Source organism: Canis lupus, chromosome 2, assembly GCF_011100685.1.
Source record: "Canis lupus familiaris isolate Mischka breed German Shepherd chromosome 2, alternate assembly UU_Cfam_GSD_1.0, whole genome shotgun sequence".
NCBI lineage: Eukaryota > Metazoa > Chordata > Mammalia > Carnivora > Canidae > Canis > Canis lupus.
Window position 1 is genome coordinate 76,342,136 of NC_049223.1, and position 21,603 is coordinate 76,363,738.

At 45.8% G+C, this 21,603-nt stretch overlaps 1 long non-coding RNA gene across 2 annotated transcripts in view; it reads right to left on the bottom strand.

Moving 5' to 3' along the window:
- LOC119870436 overlaps window positions 1-21,603 on the bottom strand; it is a 50,419-nt gene that overhangs the window by 22,040 nt on the left and 6,776 nt on the right. The gene's annotated exons all lie outside the window — the stretch shown is intronic.

Sequence of the window (21,603 nt, forward strand, 5' to 3'; positions counted from 1 at the left end):
AACACTTCCCTTCCCAAGGCCTGTTCTTTTGTCACTGAAATGGGCGATAATTTCTACCTTGGGGTTATTGATAAGGGAAGACGTCCACAGCACATGAAGTTAAAAAGGCAGATGTGCTCTCATGTTCCTGAACAACAAAAACCAAGAAGCATTTCTGTGTTTGCTATTCATGGAACAGGGTGGAAGGAAACGGGAGGTAGAAGCGGTCTGGGAAGGGGGACAGGTGGACGATTTTTATCTCATGCTCTATACACTCCTAAATTATGTGAAAAAAATTAAATCAATAATTATGTATTAATTTTAGAACAAAAACCCAGAAACTTAAAAAAATATGCTGCCCCCCCCCCCGCCCCCCATCACCACCTCTCAACAGCTGCTGACCACTGTCTGGCCTCCAGAAGGAAGGAATGTGGAATTTCAGGCAGTGGGGCATGAATATGAGAGATCCCCCCTCTCTTGGCCTGGGAAAAGGTTGCCTTTTTAAACCTCACACCAACCCTAGAGGTGGTGTGTTGTCCTCAGGGGAGACAGGGAGGTCCAGAACTGAAGGCCTTGTCCAGGGTCCAAGGGCTGGTGATGGGCTCCTGTGCCTGGAGCCTCTCCAGGGCTCCTGGTGGAACGGGAGTGGATTACCACTCTGGTGACTGGAGGGCAGAACTGGGAACCAAGGCATGAAATGGGGGAAGTGAGGTCTGGAGACTGCCAGCCTCCACTGCTCCAGGCCTGAGCTGAGTCCTGTAGATCATGGGATTGTCACAGCGGCTCTCCATCTCCTCTGGGCATCCACGCTGGCCGTTCCCTCTGCCTAGAATGCTGTTCCATCAGATGTCTGAATTTTGGATTTTCTCAATATTTAGGTCTCTTCAGAGAAGCCTGCTCTCACCATCCGGTCTCCACCACCTTGGGCCATGCCAGTGACCCACAGGGACACTAGGAATTAATTCTTTCACAGTTCAGAAGGCTAGAAGTCCAAAATCTCCCCTAGCCCCTGGTGGTCGCCGGCAATCCTCGGCACCGGCTGGCGTGTGGCAGTGTAGCTTCATTATCTGCCTTGACTGTCACGCGGTGTCTCCCTGTGTGTCTGTCTTCACGTGGCTATCTTCTCTCTCTCTGCTCCCTCATCTTACGAGGACACCAGTCATCAAATCAGAGCCCAGCCTAAGCTCATACTTCATCTTAACTTGATTACATCTGCAAAGACCTTATTTCCAAATACGGTACCAGGGGTTAGGACTTGAAAGTATTTCTGGCAGGAGTGGAGAGGACACAACACTTCCTCTGCCTCAGTCTCCCCTTTTCCAGGGGTCTTCCTGGGATCGCTCCCCAAATACTTGCACCCAAATCCTCGTCTTGAGTCTGCTTCTGGCAAAGCCCGGCCCAAGACCAAAGATTTGTTGAATGAATGAATGAATGATATCTGGAAACTCAGAATAGTGAGAGCCTTTGCTCGAGGACTGACGTTGCCACTGGTGAGCGCCAGAGCTGGGACTTGATCCTAGGTCTGTTTCCATAGGCCCTAAGAAGAGCACCTCTGGAGAGCCGTTAGCAGCACGGTCGCTTTGAAAGGTAGTGAGCTCCTCATCCCTGGAAAGCTTCAAATGTGCCGGTGGCTGAGAGCTGGTTTGGGTGACCTCAAAGGCCCGACTAGCCCTGACATCTGAGTCTGTACATTTTAAGAGCATGTGGTAAAAAATCCAGGCCTCAGGGTCGGAGAGCAGAATAACCTTCCCCTGACCTCCCCAAAGCCTCTCAGCAAAGCCAAGTTTCTCCAGAATCAGCCTTAATTTGATGTCTCTTCTTCTCGTTTATTAAAGGGACACAAAAGAGACAAAACCACTTGAATTGTCCCCCAGACGTGCCGGCTATAAATGTCTCCATAAAAGTGCCCGGCCTGGGCTCTGGTGCCCAGCAATTACAGCCACTATGAGACCCGCCCAGACGACCAGCCCGGGGCACCTCTTGGGGCTCCTCCCTGCCCAGGCAGGTCACTGCCAGCAAGAGTCCCTCTGGAGGGGCAGCTCCGCAGACCCCGAGGGTCGCCCAGGAGCTCAACAAACATGCTCAGCTGACTCTTGTCCAAGCACAGGGGTGGCCGGCTCTGGGGGAGGAGGGAATGTTCCCCGATTGCCTCCAGGGTTACAGCGAACCCCAAGCCCCGCTGGGAGAGCTTGACACGTGCCTCCAGCGTGAGGAAGAAGACAGGGAACGCCAGATCCCTGGACTCCTCCTCCAGGGCTGTCACGGCTCCCTGCTGCCCAGTGAACAGCACCCCAGTCCCAGGTTTGGTTAGAGGAAGAGGGAGAAGGAGAGAGAGACCTCTCTCTAAAGGTAAAATCTAGAGCAATCTATGAAACAGAACAGCGGTTACAAGCACACACTCTGGTTCAAATCCTCGCTTCTCCGCCTACTGGCTGTGTGGCGTCAGGCAAGCTGTTGGGCCTCTCTGAGCTTCTGAGTCCTCACCTATTAGATGCGTTGGTAATAACGGTACCTGCCTCACGGGGTTGCTGTAATGTTTAACTTTAGAGTTAGCCCACGAGAAGCCCCTCGCACAGCACCTGCCGCCTGTAGGGTCAATAAAAGCCAAGGTGAATACCTACGGAGGGTTCCCACGTGCAGCCCGCACCAGGCCAGGCACCTCACACCGAGCCTCTCATCGGACCCTCGCAAGCATCACATCCCCATCCTGCTGGGGACAAAGCTGAGAGTTCCAGTGGCATCTGAATCACCCTGGTTTCTCTGACTCCGGCCTCTGCGAGAGCGGGCTCTGGGCAGTCCCTGGATGGAAGAGCAGGGTCTGTGTGTCAGCCCTGGATGCTTCCTTCTTCATTTGTTCCTTCTTCCCTCCTTTCATTTGTTCATTTAACCAGCACGTATTGAGCTCCTGCTGGATGCCAGGAGCTGGGTCAGTCCCCGTAGACAGAGGCCAGAGGCTGATAAGACCCCAGGGGCTGTGCCCTCAGGAGCTGTGCCCTCAGGGGTCCCACGGCCTACTCTTCCCTCTGGCTCCCTCCAGAAACAATGGGTTTCAACCCCAGAGTTCCAGAATATACAGATCCCTCCGACTCAGCTCAAATGTGTCTCTCCAGGAAGCTTGTCCCAGTCTCTTCTGTCCTTTTTTTTTTTTTTTAAAGATTTTATTTATTTATTCATAAGAGACACAGAGAGAGAGAGAGAGGCAGAGGGAGAAGCAGGCTCCATGCAGGGAGCCTGATGTGGGACTTGATCCCTGGACTCTAGGACCAAGCCCTGGGCCGAAGGCAGGCGCTAAACCGCTGAGCCACCCGGGGGTCCCCCAGTCTCTTCTCTCAATCCGATCATCACAGTGAACATTTCCTGATACCAGCTGTGTGCCAGGCATGGTGCTGGGTGGGTACACTCAGGCATTAGCCCATTGGTGCAGTGGCATGAGGCAGGCCCCTGGCCTTTCTGACTTCTGAGGCAGGAGGTACATGGTAGGTCCAGAAAAAAAAATACTGATTTCTTGTCCCTTCTCCTATGGGCAGGCTTCATCACATGTTAATAAAAGCCAAAGTACTTCTAAATGCCTGAACTTGGGGCGCCTGTGTGGCTCAGTTGGTTGAGTGACTGACTCTTAATATCGATTCAGGTCATGGTCTCAGGGTCCTGGGATCCAGCCCTGCCTTGGGCTCTGCTCTCAGCAGAGAGTCTACTTGTTCCTCTCCCTCTGTTCCTCCTCCTCCTCTCTCTCTTTTTCTCTTTCTCTTCATCTCTAAAATAAATAAATAAAATCTTAAACGACAACAATATGGCTGAAATTGACCTGCCCCAACCATAACCTCATGTCCTCACTCATCCCACTCCAGACACACTGTCTGATACTGTGATCTCATCCCCACCCCACACTCCCTGTCTTCTAACCTTGCTTCTTTTTCCTTCGTAGCACGTATCATCATCTGACATAGTAAATATTTCTGTTATTAGGTAGCATTTGTCCCCCCCCCACAACTTCCCAGTATTCCCAGACCTCACAAGAGTATATGACTATATATAGTGTATACGGAGTATGACAGTACAGTAGGTGCTCAAAAAATGCTTTCCGAATGAATGAATCTCAATCCCAAAAATGCTTTGTAAGTAAACAGTAAGTAGACAGTAAGTGTGTATGGCTTTTTGAAACGGCTGTGTTAAGGGGTGCCTGGGTGGCTCAGTCAGTTAGGTGTTGGACTTCGGCTCAGGTCATGATCTCAGGGTCCTGGGATCAGCCCTCTGTTGGGTCGCAGGTCATTTTGTGTCGGGCTCCATGCTTAGCAGGGCATCTGCTTGTCCCTCTGTCCCTCAAATAAATAAATAAAATCTTTTTTTAAAAAGTTGTATTAAGCTACAAGGGGCTGCATGAATTTAAAAGGCACAGTGTGAGGGGCACCTGGGGGACTCAGTTGGTTGGGTGTCCAACTCTTGATTTTTTAGTTTAGGTCATGACCTCAGGGTTGTGAGATTGAACCCTGTGTCAGGCTCCACATTCGGCATGGAGCCTGCTTAAGATTCTCTGCCCCTCTCCCACACTTGCACACACTCTCTAAAACAAACAAACAAACAAATAAAAAGAAAAGCCACAGTTTGATAAGCTTTGACATATGTAGGCATCTATGAAACCGACAGTACAGACAGGATAGTCCCTTTCTAATTCTCCTTCCCCCGAAATATCAGGCAACCACTGATCTGCTTTCTGTCCCTGAAGATTACTTTTTTATTTTCTAGAATTTTAACCCAGTGGAATCGTATTACTATGTACCACTGGCTTTTTCAGTCAGCATAATTATATTGAGATATATTCATGTCATCTTGTATATCGGAGTCTGTTCCTTTCTATTGCTGAGTACTATTCCATCGCATGGATATATCACAATTTGTTGGTCAATTCACCCATTAATGGACATTTGATTGTTCCCAGTTTGGGGCTGTGACGAGCAAGGCTGCTATGAGCATTTATGTACAAGTCTATGCATGGCTATGTGGGACATATGCTTTCTTGCCTCTTGGGTAAATAACTGGATTATTTGGTAAGTGTATGCTAACTTTGTAAGAAACCACCAAACTGTTTTCCAAAGTGTTTATATTCCCACCAGCAGTGTATGCGAAATCCAGTTGCTCAATGTCTCCCCAACCCCCCAAATGTCAAGTCTTTCAGATTTTAGCCATCCTAATTCATGTGTAGTAGTATCTCATTGTACTTTAATTTGCATTTTCCTAGTAGTTAATAATACTGAGCATCTTTTCACGTGCTTATTGACCATCTGTAGATCTTCTCTGGTGGCATGACTGTTCAAATATTTTGCCCACTGGAGAAACTGGGTTTTGTGTTCTCTTATTCATGGTTTTAAAAGTTTTTAAAATATATTCTGGATATAAAACCTTTACCAGATAAATGATTTGAAAAACTTCCTCCTGGTCTTTGGCTTGTCTTTTCATTCTCATAAATGTGTTTTTTGAATAATAGGTCTTTAAAAAATATTTTAAATAAAGAACAGTTTGTCCATTTTTTCTTTTATAGATTATGCTTTTGGTATCTCACTTAAGAAATATTTGCCTAACCCAAGGTCACAAAGATTTCCCTCTATATTTTCTTCTAGAAGTTTCATAACTTTAGATTTTACATTTAGATTTGTGGTCCTTTTTGAGTTAATTTTTGTATGGTATGAAGTCTTGATCAAAGTCTTATGCTTTCATTCATTTTTCCTTCTTCCTTCCTTCCTGTCCTCTTCCCTATTTTTTTTCCATGTTGATAGTCACTTGTTTTAATACCATTTGATTAAGAAAGACTACTTTCTCCACCCAGTTGCCTCTGCACCTTCGTCAAAAATCAGTTGTACTTGTATATGTGGGTCCATTTCTGGGTTTCCTTTTCTATTCTGTGTATCCATTTGTCTATCTCTGTGTCAATACCACTCAGTGCTGACCACAGTAACTTTATAATAAGTCTTGAAGTCAGGGAGTGCAAGTCCTCTCACTTTGTCCTTTTTCAAAGTAGTTAGAATTGCTCTAGTCCTTTGCATTCCCCTGTGACTGGTGCAACCAGTTTGTCGCATGGAAGCCTGCTAAGATTTTGATGGGGAATGCATTAACTCTATAAATCAATGTGGGAAGAACTGACATCTTCACAATATTGAACCTTCCAACCCATGAACATTGATACATATGCTCTCTCTCCATTTACTTAGGTTTTCTTTGATTTCTCTCAGGGATGTTTGGTAGTTTTCAACATACACTCTTGAGCACCATTTTTCAGTATTTTATATTTTTTGACACTAGTGGACATGGTGTATTTTAACCTCAATTTCTGACTATTCATGGCTAGCATAAAGAGATATAATTAATTAATATTGATCTTGTATCCTGCAATCTTGCTAAACTTAAATGATCAATTCTAGTGTGCATTAGATTTTCTAAATACAATAACAGGTCATCAGCAACACTTTTATTTCTTCCATGCCAATCTAGATGTCTTTTTTTTCTTTATCTTCCCTTACTGAAAAAGCTAGACCTTTCATTATAGCATTGAATGGAAATGGTAAGAGCAGACATCCTTGTCTTTTTCCTGACCTTAGAGAGAAAGCAGTCCATCTTTCACCATCGGGTACGTTGTTAGCTATACTTTTGTTTTTTTTGGTAAGTGTTCTGGATCAAGTTGAAGACGTTCCCTTCTATTGCTAATTTGTGGAGAGTTCTTGTAACAAATGGCTGTTGAATCTTGTCAAATGTTTCTTCTGCATCTGTTGGGATGACCATAGAGTTCTTTTTTCATTTGTGAATATGATAAATTACATTAATTTTCATGTGGTAAGCCCACTTTATATTCCCTGGATAAACACCATTTAACTATGCCATTTTTATACATTATTGGCTCAAATTTGATAAAATTTTGTTAAGAGTTTTTGTGTCGTTGTTCATGAAGGATATTAGTTGTAGTTTTCTTTTTTTGTGGTATCATTTTCTGGTTTTGGCAGAAGAGTAATGCTGGCCTCATGGTGTTCTAGGAGAGTTTGTATACAGCTGACAGTATTTGTCTTTAAATGGTTGGTAGAAATCACTAGTGAAAACTAAGGTTTTCTTTGTGGGAAGGTTTCTAACTATACTTCAAACTCTTTTTCCCTTCCTTCCTTCCTTCCTTCCTTCCTTCCTTCCTTCCTTCGGGCTTGAACTTACGACCCTGAGATCAAGACCTGAGCTGAGATCAAGAGTTGGACACTTAACCCTCTAAGACACCCAGGCACCCCTCAATTTCTTTTAATACATGTAGGGCTACATCTATTTTTCTTTGAACAAGCTTTGGTAGACTGTGTCTTTTGAGGAATCTGTCCATTTCATCAAAATCATTAAGTTTATTGGCACAAAGTTATTAATAATAGTCTTTTATGATTCTTTAAATGTCTTAGAATTTTAAAGATGTTACCTCTCTCGTTCTTACTATTGGGAATGGGTGACTTCTCTCTCTTCTGACCAGTACAACTAGAAGTTTATCAATTATATTGATTTTATCAATAACCAGCTTTTGGTTTTATTAATCTTTCTCTTGTTTTTCTATTTTCTTTCATTTTATCTCTTCAATTATTTTTATTGTTTCCTTTGGTTTTGATTTGATCTTCTTTTTCTGGTTTCTTTAGGTGAAAGCTGAGGTCATGGATTTCAGACCTTCTTCCTTTTCTAATACAAATATTTAGTTCTACCATTTTCTACCTAAGTTCTGCTCTGATAGCATCCCCACAAATTTGGATATATTGTGTTTTCATTTTTATTCAGTTAAAAATATTTTATAATTTCCCTTTTAATTTCTCCTTTGACCTTCGGTTTTTTTGGAAGTATGTTATTTATTTATTTTATTTATTTTTAAATATTTTATTTATTTATTCATGAGAGACAGAGAGAGAGAGGCAGAGACACAGGCAGAGGGAAAGGCAGGCTCCATGCAGGGAGCCCATTGCGGGACTCGATCCCGAGGCTCCAGGATCACGCCGTGGGCTGAAGGCAGTGCTGGGCCACTGGGGCTGCCTGGAAGTGTGTTATTTAGTGTTCAGATATAGGAGAGATTTTCCAGAGATCTTTTTCTTCCTGATTTCCATTGAATTCTCCTGTGATCAGCGATCATACTTTGGGTGACTTAAATTTTCTTAGATTTATCAAGACTTGTTTTATAGCCCAGAATATACTCTATCTTGTAACCATTGATGCACACCTGAAAAGAATGTATATTCTGTTGTTTTGAGATATCATGTCCTATCAATGTCAATTAAATCAAGTTGGCTGATAATGTTCAAATCTTCTATATCCCTACTGATTTTCTATCCACTTATTCCATCAATTATCAAAAGAAGAGTATTGAAATCTCTGATTATAATTGTGGATTATTCCAATCCTAACAGTTTTTGTTTTTTGCATTTGGACCTCTTTTATTAAGTGCGTAAACACTTAGTATTATGTTCTCCTGATGAATTGATTTCTTTGTAATTATGAAATTATTTTGGTCAAATTCTTTGCTTTGAAATCTACTTTATCTGATATTAATACATCCACCCCACCTTTTTTTTTTAGATTTTATTTATTTATTCATGAGAGACACAGAGAGAGAGGCAGAGATATAGGCAGAGAGAGAAGCAGGCTCACCACAGGGAGCCTGATACAGGACTTGATCCCAGGACCCCAGGGTCATGACCTGAGCCGAAGGCAAACACTCAACCACTGAGCTACCCAGGTGCCCACTCCAGATTTCTTTTAATTAATGTTACATGATAGATCTTTTTCTATAATTTTACTTTCAAACTACTTTCTATAATTTTACTGTCTTTGTATTTAAAGTAGTTTTCCAGGTAGCCTAAAATGGGGTCTTGCTTATCTTGTCTAATATAACAACTCTACCTTTTGATTGAGGTATTCAGGTTATATGTATTTATTGACTTATTTCCTTTTAAAGATTTTATTTATTTATTTAACAGAGAGATAGAGAGAGCCAGAGAGCCTAAGCAGGGGGAATGGCAGAGGGAGAGGGAGAAGCAGGGAGACTGATGCGATGATTGATCCCCAGGCTCTTGGGATCATGACCTGAGCCAAAGGCAGATGTTTAGCTGACTGAGCCACCCAGGCATCCTGGTCATTTATATTTAATCAAATTATTGATATAATTAGATTTAAATCTAACCTATTTCTATTTATTTTCCAATTGCCTCATCTGTTCTTTATTCTGTCTTCTTTTTCTCTGCCTTCTTTAGATTAATAGATTTCATCTTACCCTCTTTGTGTACTTATTAGCTGTAAGCATTTTGTTATTTGTATGGTTCCTTTAAGTTGATGGTATTCATGTTTAACTTACCAGTCTATTCTCAAGCAATGTAATACCAATTAATGAAGAGTGTAAGAACCCTAAAGTAGTATACTTCCATTTCTCTTATCTCAGCCTTTCTGCAATTGTTTCATACATTTTATATCTAGAAATTCATTACTTTGTTATTGTTTTTGCTTCATCAATCACTCTTTTAAAAGATTTAACTGATAAGAAAAGGATCTTGTATTTTTGGTTTTCACAGTTACCACTTCTAGTGTTCTTCATTGCTTTGTGTAAATCCATATTCCTTGTGGTTTCATTTTTCTTCTGCCTAAAAGACTTTTTGTTTTCTTTAGAAGATTTCATTTTTAAATAATCTCCATGCCTCATGTGGGGCTTAAACCCACAATTCCAAGATCAAGAGTTGCATGCTCCTCTGACTGAGGCAGCAAGGTAACCCTTAAAAGACCTTTTAAAAATACTTCTTACTGTGTAGGTCTGCTGGTAATGACTTATTTTCTCTTTTAAATTTCTTAAAAGGCTTTACTTCACCTCCATTTTTGAAAGATATTATTTTTCTTGTGTAGAATTTTAGACAGGCAGTTTTGGGTTTTCCCCCCCTCAGTAGTTTCAAGATGTTATTCCATTGACTTCTCACTTGCAGTGTCTCCAACAAGAAATCTGCTGTTACCTTGATCTTTGTCCCTTTGTACATTGTGTACATTTTGTTTTTTGCAACTTTAAGATTTTTCTCTTGATCATTGGTTTTGATTAATCTGATCATGATATGACTTGGTGTGGTTTTCCTCATGTTTCTTGTGCTTGGGTTTCATTCTTGGTTCAATTTGAAAAATATCAGTCATTATTTCTTCTGATATTTTTCTTTCTAATACTTTTTTCTTTCCCTAATTCCCCTTTTCTATTTTCCTCTGGGGACTCCATTTATGTATATATTAAGCTGCTTGAGGATGTCCTGTAGATCACTGATGTTCTTCATTTTCATTTTTGTGTCTTGTTTCTTTCAATTATATTTTAAATAATTTTTATTGATATTGTCTTCAAGTTCCCTAATCTTTTCTTCAGCAATATCTAGTCTGTTGTTAATCCCATGCCATGTTTTTTTTTTTTTTAATCTCAGATATTGTTGTTTTTTTGTTTCTTAAGTAGGCTCCTTACCCAATGTGGAGCCCAGCACAGAGCCTGAACTCACAACCCTGAGATCAAGACTGTTGCTGAGATCAAGACCCTTGTGGAGATCAAGAGTTGGATGTCCAACCAAATGAGTCACCTAAGTGCCCTTCATCTCAGACATTGTGATTTTCATATCTAAATGGCTCATTTGAGTCCCTTTTTATATCTCCTATCACTCAACTTGTTTGATCTTTTGTTTTGTTTTTTTTTAACATACAAAAAACAGTTTTAAACACTATTTAATGCTCTTATCTATTAATTCTTAAATCTGTGCCAGTTCTGGATTGGTTTTGGTTGCTTTTTCTCTTCTTGCATGTCTGGTAATTTTTTCCCCTTTCATCATTTTTTTTTTTCATCACAAGTACACTCTTAATCCCCAACACTTATTTTTCCCATTCCCCCACCCACCTCCCCTCTGGTAATCATCACTTTGTTCTCTATAGCAAAGAGTCTATTTCTTGGTTTCTCTCTCTTTCTCTCTCTCTCTCTCTTCGTTTTCTTTTGTTCATTTGTGTTGTTTCTTAAAGTCCAATATGAATGAGATCAAATGATATTTGTCTTTCTCTGACTGACTTATTCTGCTTAGCATTATACTCTGTAGCTCTATCTACATTGTTGCAAATGGCAAGATTTCACTCTTTTTAAATGGCTGAATAATATTTCATTGTATATGTATAATGCCTGATAATTTTTTATTAGTTGGTAGACATTGTCAGTTTTGTTTCATTGAGTGCTGGAATTTTTTAAATTTGAATTAGTTTTTATCTTATTTATTTATTTTTTTACAAATAATCTCTATGCCCAGTTTGGGGCTCAAATTAACAACCCCAAGATCAAGAGTCACATGTCACATGTTCTACTGACTGAGCTAGCCAGGCACCCCCTTTTTATTTATTTATTATTATTTTTTAAGATTTTATTTATTCATGAAAGACACACACAGAGAGAGAGAAAGAGAGAGAGAGAGAGGCGGAGACATATGCAGAGGGAGAAGAGGGAGAAGCAGGCTCCATGCAGGGAGCCTGATATGAGACTCCATCCCTGGACTCCAGGATCACACCCTGAGCCGAAGGCAGACGCTCAACCACTGAGCCACCCAAGTGTCCCAGGCACACCCTTTTTAATTTATGTTAGGGTGCTGGATATTTTTGTGTTTCTATAAACAATTCTTGATGCTTATCCTGGGGCACAATTAATTATTTGGAAACAGTTTGATCTTTTCAAGTCTTTTTGGAGATTTGTCAGAAGAAATCAGTATTCAGTGTAGGGATACGTATTCCCATTATGAAGGTAAGATACCCCTCACCCTGAGTACTTTACCCAATGCCCTGTAAATAATTGGGTTTCTCTGGCAGGTGGGGATAGGCACTGTTTCAGACTCTATGCAAGTTCCAAGTACTGTTTCTCTAATGCTCTTGGGTGGGTCTTCCTTCGTCTTGGATAATTTTCTCATATGTATATGCTTAGAAGACTTAGGAGATCTTCAATAGTCCTGGAATTACACACAGAAAGCCCCCCTGCATATGCACTTGACATCCAGGGCCTCCCTCTCATTTTCCATGGTTGTTCCATAGTCTAAAAATCACAGAAACAAATCCAAGATACCACTTTCTAATCTGAAACTGATTCTGAGTTTTAAAAGCAAATCCAATGACAAAAAGAAGAATTGGGGCCACTATAGAACAGCCAGGTTTTGTCTTTAGTCATTCATCTCACTCTTCGATTTCCTTATTTATTATTCTTTAATACCATTATCAGACTTAACAGAAAATAATTCAAGATGAGGACTCATGTAGTATAACAAATATTTGATTCTTGTCAACCAGAAACAGAGTATGAATCTCCCCTGAGATGTCAGGAGAGAAGAAATTCGCCCCACCATCAATGCCCCAAGCTGAAATTCCTTTTTTAAACTATGCCCTGTACCCCAAACAAAATCACATCACCTTTTTTTTTTTCCTTCATTCTTCCAATTTTATACTCTTCATGTACTATATTGGTATTGACAGCATTTAGTTCTATTTCATATTCTCACATACATAGTGCTTTAATGCATGACTGCATTAAAATGTACTAACTTTAATCAAGTTTTTGAAGGAGCCACTGACCAAAAAGCTAGTTAAGAGTAACCATCAGGGGAAACTGGGAAAAAATAGGGAGAAAGACAACCATGAGAGACTCCTAACTCTGGGAAACAAACGAAGGGCTGCAGAGGGGGAGGTGGGTAGAGGGAGGGGATAATTGGGTGACAGGCACTAAGAAGGACACATGATGAGATAAGCACTGGGGGTTATACTATATGTTGGCAAATTTAACTTAAATATAAATAAATAAATAATAAAACAGTAACCATCAGTGGAAAAGATTTTTAACTTTTGAAGCTTTCCACCTCCTCCTTCTCTCTGTCTTCTCTTCTCACCCTACTCTCTCCTTATTTCCTCCTCCCTCAGCTTTGCTTCCTGCCTCTCCAACCCCCACCTCAGGCAGAAGGCAGTAAAGACATGGGCTCAAATCCAGTGCCTTGATTAAGGTGATTTCTTAACCTCTTGGAACCCCAGTTTCTTCACACATGAAAGGAGGGACAATGCTATTTATCTGAGAGAGTGGTCATGGGAATCGAAGGAGGCAAATAAGCATGAAATGCCTGGCACATAGTTCATGTTTAATAACAGAAGACATTATTTCTTCATTTGCTAAATGTTTATTGAGCACCTCTTCTGCACCAGGCCCTATGTAGGTGCTGGAGATACGGGAAGAATGGAGTTTGAGAAGGGAGATAGGTGAACAAAACATTAGACTGAAGCATAGTAACAGATATTATATGAATAAAGTTATCAAAGGACAGGGCTGCCCCCGTGTTGGTGAGCTCTCCATCACTGGAGAGGTATGAATGGAGAAACTGAGTTCCATTTTGTCAGGATGAGAGCACAGGGATGGTTTTGCTGCCTGGTATTTGGGGATGAAGATTGGGCAGAAATGGCACTTCTGAACTTCAGGCAGAGTTGGCTCTGTTCCCAGCCAACGGTGAAACATGTGACTAATCCTGACCAACTGAAACATTACATCCTAAGATCTGTGGGACTTCAAGATGACAATCTGGACCTGCTGGCACCATCTTGCTTCCTTATAATCCCGAGAATGAGGCCACTATGAAGAGAGCAGAGCTGAGGGCTGTTAAGAGACCAGGCCTTGATGACATGGTTGGAACTGCTGGGTCTAGCCATACCTGAAGCCAAACTCTCTCTGGGCTTTGAAGCAAACCAAGCCATAAAATCCCCGTTTATTTTTCATCTAGATCAGCTTGGGTACTTTTTTCTATTCCTTGTGGCCCAATGAGTCTTATAACTGACATGACAAAGATGCTAAGATTTTTAATAAATATTTGGTGGGGAGGGAGGAAGAAGGAGGAGCAAGATGAACTTTTAGAGCCCTTCCGGCCAGGGAGGCTCTGACTTGGGCATTGAAGGGACTGAATTGGTGGTTGTTTGAGGGACAGAAGAGCAGAGCAGGCAATGCAGTGCCCCAGCATTCCTCGGACTCCAGTTTCCATCCCGGGGGCACTTCCTGGTGCATTTAAATGCGCCCTTGTGTGTGAGTACCGATAGGGGGGTTCAAATAGCCTGAAATATAAACACACCGGAAACCCACTCCTCCTCCCTCTGCCTTTCCTCTCTCCCTGGGGCAGAGGTGTGGGGCCATAGAACCTCTATTTGGAGGATTTAGAAAGCATTGCAAACTAGGTCTCTCTCTTTCTGGGTTTGGCGGTCCACCTCCTGCCTGGGGGACTTTTTCCCCTGAGTGCCAGGCCCAGGTATGTGGGCAGGAAAAGGGACCTGTGGGGTGGGGGATAAGGGGCCAGTGGGGAAAGGACTGGGTCTCTGTCACTTTTCCTGCTGACAGAGCAGACCCCTTCATCATATAATTCAATGCACCAACAATTTATTAAGCAAAAACTCTGTGAGCTACCCAGGGCGGACAAGAATAGAATAGAAAATGCTTTAATCCGGGGTTCAGGAGACCTGTGAGCTTGCCAGGCAACTGGGGTAGCTTGTTTCCAAAAATGGCTCCCAGCATGCCTCCCGGGATTTGTACGTGTGTGTGTGTGTGTGTGTGTGTGTGCGCGGTCCCCTCCCCTGAATCAGCGCTGACTTTGTGCCTTGCAGCGGAAGGGATGCCGTGTGTTTTCTGAGAGCAGGTCAGAAGCCCGCAGCCTCCACCTGACTCTGAACACCTGCTGGGGACGCCCCCCCCCAGATCTCGGCTGCCCAAGCCACAGGAGGAGGCCCCCAGATAGTGTTATGGGTGGAGTTGTGCCCCCTCCCCAAATTCCTGACACTGAAGTCCTAACAGTGGCTCAGAATTTCCTTACTTGGAAATAGGGTCACTGCAGGTGTAATGGGGTAAGACGGGGGCCCTCTGAAGGAGGGCGGACCCAAATCCATTATGATGGGTGTCCTTGTAAAAGGGGGAAATTTGCACACGGAAACATGCACCCAGGAAGAACACCACACGAAGACGAAGGCAGAGACCAGGGTGATGCTTCCACACGCCAAGGAACACCAGACGGCCATCAAACCACAGGAGCCAGGAGGGAGGCGGAGCCCCCGGAAGGATGCGACCACGCTGGCACCTCGATCTCTGAGGACAATACCTGTCTGTGGTCTAAGCCCACCCCCCCCAGCTCTGGTACTTTGTTTTGGCGGCCCCAGGAAACTAATCCTGACTCTTTAGCGACCCCAAGAGACGCAGAGCAGAGAGGTTAGGTGATCTCACCGGGGACACACAGCAGAGTCTTCCAAGTAGCCACACATGCACCTGGTTTTCTTACTCAGACCTTCTTCCTCTTGACAGGACTACGAGCATCTCAGGGCAGATTCCACCCCTGGCTTACCCACATGTCTCACTAGGATGGATGCACAAGGCCTTGCACACGGTAGGTGCTCAGTCTGTGGAACGGAGTGTGAGGTTTCCCCAGTTTTCCTTGCCACCCTGGCTTCCCCGGTGTGCCCTGTTTCTGCAGGAACTCGCTGCCAGTGAGCTGTGTCTAATAACCCCACTGAAGTAGTAGTCGGTCACGGGTGTGCCACCGGGTCCTTGCAACACACTTTGTCGGTGTTGGGTAATAAACTGACATCTCTCTCAATTTCTGGCGAGAAATTAAGGCAGCAGAGAAAAACTAGTTGAGGGTGATGCCAGCACCCAATTAGTCTTCACAGCTAGTGCGGGGACCCTTGCCTCGCCCAGAAAAAGGCAAACTTAATGATGCCAGTCATCGTTCTGCAAGGAGAAAGGGCAAACCATGGCAGGAGCGGCCTATGGGCTCCCATCGAGACCAGGCTGGATAGGGATGACAAAAGTCAGTGCATCCCAACTGCAGTGTGGGATCCTGGTTTAGGTCCTGAAACAGTAGAAGGACATTAGTGGGAAAACTGGTGACACCCATGTAGTCTGTAGAGTAAGTAATAATACTATACACAAAGTCTTGTCTTTGTTTTGAGAAATGTACCATGATGATGTCAGGTGTTAACCTTAGAGCAATGGGGTGAAAGGTACACAAGGACTTGGTACTATCTTTGCGACTTTTCTATAAATCTCAAATTTTATTAAGCAAAACATCAGCTCTTGCCGTGGCAAGGTGTGTTTCCCTTTAGAGAGATCAAAAGGAGTTGGCCGGACCCGTTGCCAATGAGGAGGTCATACCAAAGTCAGGGTACTCTTGCCCTCCCATCCTCACACAGCCAGGGCTCCTGCCCCGACATTGAGCCCCATCAACATTTGCTGACCCCCGAGACAGCCTAGGCTGCAGTACCGATGGAAGCATTGGGTGCTAGGATGCCATTATCACCCACGGGGTGGATGGACGTAGAGGGGGACTTGGAGGGGGCCATTGGGGGGAGGACTAAGCAGGTTTGAAGAAGTAGAGGGAGCTGGCGAGATGCAGGAGTGTCCATGGGAAGCCTTCCCTGCCGGAGGCCTGGCCCATCCAGCCTTGCCCTTCCCACTGCTGGGTCTCTGTTTTTGTACCACTTTAGCATAAAGCTCAACAATTCAGGAAAGCTACTGCTTAAATTACCTGCTAAACTCAAGGCGGATCTGACACAGGGACATGAGTGTGCCTTATTCTGAATAAGAGGCCAAGAGAGGGCCCCATTCCCGACCTTTGTTCCCCACCCAGCCCCAGGATGCAGGGCGGCAGCCACTACTTATTAAGGGCCTTGCTTCCCTTCTCCCTAGTGGTCAGGATGTGGGCTACACTGCTGTAACAAAGAGACCCTGAAACACTTCTCCCTCATCTCACATCCAGGAGGTGACACAAGGCCCTGGCAGGGAGGGGAGGAGGGATGCAGCCCAGCTCCCCACCGCTGTCTGGGCGCCTAGATGCTATCTCTCTTGTCACTCTGATATCTCCTGGGGAGTCGTCCCCATCAAGAGGGTGGAAGCCACCTCACCAGAGTCGGGGTCCCACTGCAGCCCACAGGGAGGGGAGAGAGCGTGGAAGGCCATCTCATTCACATCTTACCCAGATGTGGCCCAGAGGCCGCACACCTCACTCCGCTCACATTCCATTGACCTCCCCTTGCTGCCAAGCAGGTGGGGGAGATGTAGGTCCTAGATGTGTGCATGTACACTCGGCAGAATACGGGCGACAAGAGTGGGAGGGACAGCTGCTGGTCTCCAGCCCTGGGGCTGTATCACCAGTCTCATGCTCCAGAAGAAGAGAAGGACTCAGGACCCCTGGGTGGCTCAGTGATTGAGTGACTACCTTCAGTTCAGGGTGTGATCCTGGGGTCCCAGGATCGAGTCTCGCATCAGGCTCCCTGCGTGGAGCCTGCTTCTCCCTCTGCCTGTGTCTCTGCCTCTCTCTCTGTGTCTCTCATGAATAAATAAATACAATCTTTGAGAAAAAAGAGAGAGAGAGAGAGAGAGAGAGAGAGATGGACTCACAGAGGTAGCGGCTTGCCCAAGCTCACACAGCGAGGAAGCAGCAGAGCCAGAACACAAACCAGGGTCTGTCCGGCTGCCGCACCCTTCAGACCCCCTTATCACAGCAGAGCAGGGAGCAGGGGCTTCCTGTGTGTCAGCCTACCTGGGTCTGCAGACCCCTCCACCCCTCAGCCTCAAGCCAGTGGCTGAACTGCTCCGAACCTCAGCTTTGCTATCTGTTTAGTGGGGTAATAGTTGTCCCTGGGGTGTGGTGAAGACCAGATGAACTGCAGTATGTAGAGGGTTTGGCGAAGAACATAGCAAACGTTCGATAGAGCTAGTTGTTGCTGTTGCTGCCAGCAAAGCCACCCAGCTGCATCCTCCTGCTGCCCCATCAGCTGTTTGAAAGAATTCATCATTCCACCAGCCCACTGTGGTTTCACCCTGATGCACCTTCAGAGACTGTGTTAGTTCTCTATGGCTGCAGAACGATCTGGACACAAGCTTAGTGCCCTTAAAACAATGCACATTTATTATCTCTCAGTTTCTGTGGGTCAGGAGTCTTTTGCAAGGCTGCAAAGTGTTGGCCAGGGGTGCCTGGGTGGCTCAGTCGGTCATGATCCCAGGACCCTGGGATCCAGCCCCACGTCAGGCTCCCTGCTCAGCGGGGAGTCTGCTTCTCCCTATCCCTCTCCCCTGCTCATGCTCGTTCTCTCTCTCTTTCTCTCTCTCAAAAATAAATAAATATAATCTTAAAAAAATAAAAATAAAAAGCCTCTTGCCACATAGGCCTCTCCTGGGCCAGCTTACACTGTGGCAGCACCCCCCACCCCACCTGAGCCTAGCAAGAAGGAAGTGGTGATCTCATGTGATGTAATCGTGGACCTGAAACCTTATCACCTCGACTGTCCTGTCAGTTAGAAGCAAGACACACTTGAGGAGAAGAGACTATACAGGCGTGACAGCAGGAGGCAAAAGTCGCCGGCAGTCAAGTAAGCATCTGGGAATGTTTCATCAAGGTCATGGCGATCGGCGAATGTACCATGGTTAGGGGAAGCCGAAGCAATGCCGAGCTGTCCAGAGATCTGGGAAATAATTGCTGCCACTTATTGAGCATTTACTATGCACCGCGCGCTGTCCTACATCCTCTATAAATAGTCTCCCATTTAGTCTTTATAGGCCCTTGGAGAAAGCGCTTCTATTTAGAGATCAGAGACCTGACTGACCGGCCCCGCTCACACAGCCCAGCAGTAGCAGAGCTGGGACTCCAGCTCGGGCTGCCCCACATCCAAGTCCTGGCTTTAAACCCCACGGTGCCTTGTCTGTGTCCGCCAGTCGAAGAAAGATTTGAATCACGGACGGCTGAATCTGGACATTTCTCTAAAAATAAAAATAAAGGTCAGTCCCTGTCACACGAGGAAAAGATGAAAGAATTGCTGTGTGTTTGATGAGAGGAGGAGAGGAGAAAGAGGTCACGGTCACTGACTTAGATCTCAGGGGGCCTGTCCAACGGGGAAGGACGCTTTTGGTGGGTGGCTCAAAGGCCCACGTGGAGGAGGGCAAACGATGGAGAGCAGAGGGAGGGAGGACGGTGCTGGACCCTCACCCTGAGCCAGGTCTTCTGGGGAAGAAACGACTCACAGGGTTGTCTTTGCAGCTGAGCAAATATTTCTGCTTCCCCTTCGCAGGCTGGAGCTGGCCTCAGCCCCGGCCGGCGCTGCGGGCCTTGCGAGCCGGGCCCTGAGCTGCGGGGTAGGGGTCAGCTCCACCGTCCTCGCCAGATGGGACTGGACCTGAGACCCGGGGCACAGGGCACTGCTGACATCCCGCTCCCTCTCCTGGGCCCCGTCACCTGAGGCACGATGGCAGCGGACCCCAGGATCTCCCCTCCTGCCCACTCTCCATGCGGCAGCTGAGCGGTGTCTCTACAGCTTGAAGCCGACCGGCTCACCCCCTGCTCCAACCCTCCCGTGGCTCCCTAGTGCCCTCAGGATCAATTCGGCTGGGCCACAGGGCCCTACATGACCGGGCCTGCTCTCTCCCGGATCGTACGCCCAGCTGCTTCCTACCCACCCCAGCTTCCATCCCACTTCTCCGGGCTCCTGAATGATATGCTAGTCCTAACACCCCGCACCATTCCCAACCTCTGTGCTCACTCTGCCCAAACTTCTACCTGGATCGCTCCTAGACATCCTTTGAGAACCATTCAAACACCACCTCCTCTAGGAAGCCTTCCCTGATCCCTTCAGCTGGAGTTGCTTCCTCCTCCTCTGTGCCTCACTGAACCCAGGCCTCCTGGCAACTGCCATGAACTGAGCACGCACTCCGTGCCAGGGCCTGTGCCCCGTGCCTCTCCTGCGTGAGCTCCCTAAGTCCCCCCTTTTAACAGCTTTTAACATCCCCACTGTCCAAACAAAGAAACAGGCACAGAGAGGTTCAGTACCTTGTTCTAGGACACACGGCCAATAAGTAGCAGAGCCAGGACAAGAAAGGTCTGTCTCTGACTCCAGAATCAGTGCTCTTTGTTATTCACTTGTATCTGTATTTAAAGTAATAATTAAAAAAAAGTAATTGATGCTAGTGATAATGAACCTATTGGTCACAAAGAGTAAAGAAAGGAAAGAAATGGTCTCTACCCGTCTCCCCATCCCCCTGAAACCCAGTATGTGAAGGAGGTAGGAACAGTAGCTAGCACCCACTGAAGACTCACCATGGGCCAGTGCTTCTCAGAATTTAATCCTCTTCAATCCTCAGAGCCACTCTGTGAAGTGTTATCATTCCCACTTTACAAATAGGGCAACTGAGGCACAGAGTGATTAAATGCCTCGAGGTCAGTGCACAAGAGGTAGAGAGATACCTCAGACCCAAGCACCATCGGTCCGAAGCCCAAGCTTCCTGAATGACACACACACATAAAGCCACTCTGGTTAAAAGCCGCATGGTAGTGGGGAGGGGAGGGGAGGGGGGCTCCTACGCTCAACTGCCCCCTGCACCTTCCCAAATCCCAACAACCCTGAGGTACTCCGCACAACTCTACAGCTCTAAGGGATATAATTTGAAAACCATTGTTATCAGGCAATTTTGTGGCCTCTCAAAGGTCTGGTGACATACTGTTTTCAGATGAATCCTGTGACCTCCCCAGCGCAATCTTAGGGTCCCTAAGGCTCAGGCATCGTGAAAACTATGGGTACCGGGAAGCAAGGTGACACCAGGGGAAGAGTCCAGGCTTGGGAGCACGGGAGCAACCCTACCAGTGCCCAGAGGTAACCAGGCTCTGACTAATTAACTCTGGCTGATGTCAGCAGAGGGGAAGACAGAGGGACACTCTGAGCGATGGGAGCCCAGAAAGGGGAGTTCAGGTGTGGCAGGCTCCAGGAGGGCTCAGGACACCTGGCAGTGAGGAAGCTGTGTGTGTCACTGTGTCCCCAGCCCCCAGCCCAGTGCCTGGCTCAGGGGGGTGCCCCTGAGATAACTGCTCAATGAATAAAGAGATAAACGAGCATCTGACAGCACAAAACACTGAGCAAGACATTCTACAAGCCTGATACCAGAAAAGTCTCCAACCATTGTTGACTTATTATTATTATTATTATTTTATTTTATTTATTTATTGGAGAGAGAGAGAGAGAGAGGGAGAGTCTGGAGGCAGGAGGGGAGCACCTCGCTCCCACCACCACCATAATCGCCACAACGACACACAAAGGGCAGAGGCCATTTGCTCCAAGGAATCCAGAGGTTCGACTCTAGCGGCCAACCCAACAAGCGTCTGCTAGAGCTGCGTGATAACGTTGAGAGGGATGATCACACTGACGCTGGCCACTCTTCATTGACCATAACGAACCCCGAGACTGTGTGAGGCACCCCTCAGCCTCCAGGCATTCGCCTACTGAATCTTCCTAACAGCCCTCTGGCTATTATCCCCATTCTACAGATGAGGAAACTGAGGCTCAGAGAGACCAAGTACCTCGGCTGAGGTTCCACCACTGATGCTGATGGGCCCCAGAGACTGTATTTCTAACCACTACGATGTGTCACCTTCTCCTCTGCTGGTGTGACCACCAGCAAGCGATCCAGGCTCTAGGGCCCTCATTTTGCACATCTGTGAAATGTGGATCGTAACTGCCTTCACGGGCAGGTTGTGAGGTGTCGGAGAGCCTGGCTCCTTGCTGGCTGATGGATAAGGGAGCTGAGCGGACCAGCCGCCACCACCA